Raw genomic sequence first — 2,843 nt, forward strand, 5'->3', positions numbered from 1 at the left:
CCCAGCTAGAGCGTTTTATGAAACCGCACACAGAAGCACCGGTGTACCGACACACGGACGATCCTAAATACCCAATTGTATTGTAGCACACATTTGAGAGGCAACTGGAAAGCTTTCCACCCACACCGGTGAAAAGTAATTTTACAGATTGGTAGTAGTTTCTAACACACATTTCTCAACGAATGCACTCACACACACAAAACCAACAGGAAGGGTAAAAGTTTCATTTTCTGTACAACATCGCAGTCGACTGTTGGTTATATATAGCGGCCCTTACACGAGAATTATTTTTGTCATTTTTAATGATGACTAAGTATTAGCGGCACTTACACGAGTCATTAAAAATGTCATTACTAAAAAATAATATTATTTCAATGAACGTGTAATGGTGCAGTAATGACGAGATTTCTATCAAATTTGAAATACATCATTACTTACTCATCATTAAAAATGACAAAAATAATACTCGTGTAAGGGCCGCTATTGATATTTCAAATTTGCATAGAAAACTCGTCATTACTGCAAGATACACGTTCATTAAAATGATAGGTTCGCTAAACGAGACAATATTATTGTCAATATGAGCATTGACAATACTGTTGATCGTGTAGTGGGGACTGCATCGGATTGACGGAAATATTGTCAAAACATCAAAACTGCTTATCAAAAAAAAAATAAATTCGAATATTTTGTATAATAAAAGGCATCATACAAACAACATTTTGTAATTTTTTCGTTGAAAAATATTGAGAAATAAGACGGAGAAGCGGCATTTTTGAGGACGCTTCTTAAAAATCATGATTTGCGGTGTCCACTGTATCTCAGACTAATCAGAAGTGAACAAATCAAAGCAGCATAGTTAGAGCAGAAGTTTTTCTTGACCTCAACGTTTCTGTTTGATTTTTTTGAATTTTTGGTGGTTGTTTAAATTCAAAAGTACGATTCTTCACGACAAAATCGGCCATTTTGTAGCTGTAAAACCTCCCCATAGTAACAAACAACGAAAAGGAAAACGTTGGGGTCTGGTTTTTTATATGTAGAAAGTGTGTGCAAAATTTTAAAACAATTGGTGCAGTAGTTTTTGAATGACGATGAACACGGACTTTCAAAACCTGCTTTCGAGAAAAACACGTTTAAAGTTTATTGTCTATAAAACCGAAGGAAACAATTCTCAAAAAGCCATATTTTTTCTTTTGTATTTTGTTATAATGAAACATTTCGAGAATGTTTTGTCAAGTTTTAAAGTCAATCGAAGCAAAAATATTGGGCCTGTGTTTCGCAGCTCTTATTTCTTCGTAGTATGAGATCGGCAAAGATAAAGGCACATAACTTGCTGAGTTTTGTTCTGATAGGCTTCAAAATTTCACAGAATATTCTTGAAATATTTTACTATCAGAAAATAGAAAGAAAACAATAAATGATTTTTAAAAAGTGTTAGACCCTACCCGCCCCTCAATATGTGTAGTAAAACTTTCTCTCAATTACTTCAATACTCATTTGGGTTAGTAACGCTTGATTTTCTAGAAAAATGCGGACACAATTCAGCAACTTTTCAATGAGCGAATCTAACATTGACAGCAAATGAAGACAAACATCGATGAATGTTTCGACTTAGGTTTCAATTCCTATTGAGAAATTATCGTATATTCTCAGATCAATTTTTGCTAAATCGACGAACTGTTGGTTTATCTTTGAAACGTATGCATTTTTATTCGACTTGTTGACTTCTTATTTTTCACCCTTTTTCGATTTGTTTAACGTTTCATTTACTATTTCCAGTAGTAAAAATGTCGAAAACAATCTAAAATAATGAAGATAAATAGTTTCGCTCTTTTTTACAATTGAAGTATCTTTATCGAATCCGAATTGCTTTTCACGCAGCCCACCTGGGTTCGATCCCCAACCCCGCATATAGGGTTAGAGATGAGAATGACCTTAAGGTTAAAACCTCTTTAACTGAAACAAAAAAAATAAGAACCTGTGTTCTAGTCCACCTGAATTCTGAATTTAAATTAAGGATTTGAATGTATTTTAAGAATTTAGTTCCAGTTTAAAAGTTGAAACTAAGATTCTCTAGCTGAATCTTAATTTTAGAACTTTGGAATTAAGATTCTGGAGCTGAATGTTAATTCTAACTTTGGAACAAGATTTTTGCAGCTGGCTTTTTGACAAGAGTTCGAAACTGAATTTAGTGTCACAGTTCAGAATTCTGATTCAGCCATTCAACTTCACAATTCTAAAACTAATTTCAACAATAGGATTCAACACAGCAAAAAAATATAGACATACTGAACATCAAATGCAATATTGCTCTGTTTTCGAGAAGTATTGCAAATAAATCATACGTTATTACATCGAAACAACGTATTGAGTAGATTACATCAGCTTGACAGACTGAAACGATTCTGATAGAAAATTATGCATCTTTTCGTGTAATATTACAACCTATGGAACGACACCCAGATTGTTTGATGTTATATCGTAAACGCTTTGATGTAATATAACAAATGTGTTGGTGTCGTTCTGAAGGTTGTGTTATTTCACGAAGAAATGCATAATTTGCTATATGAATCATACATCTAAATTTTTTTCACATCAATCGTAATCATATCACGATTGTTACAATTTCTTTTGCTGTGTAGAATAAAGTAATAGATCTAAACTCCAAACCAAAATTTTGCAACCGAATCCAGTTTCATTGCCAAGGCTCCGAATTTAGCTCTTTAATTCAGTTCCAGTTCCTGAATCCTGCTCCAGAAGTCAGGTTCTGGTGTAGATAAATAAATTATGACAAATTGTACTCAACAGTTGCATACATCGGATGAATTTCATAAATCGATTTT

Source organism: Malaya genurostris, chromosome 3, assembly GCF_030247185.1.
Source record: "Malaya genurostris strain Urasoe2022 chromosome 3, Malgen_1.1, whole genome shotgun sequence".
NCBI lineage: Eukaryota > Metazoa > Arthropoda > Insecta > Diptera > Culicidae > Malaya > Malaya genurostris.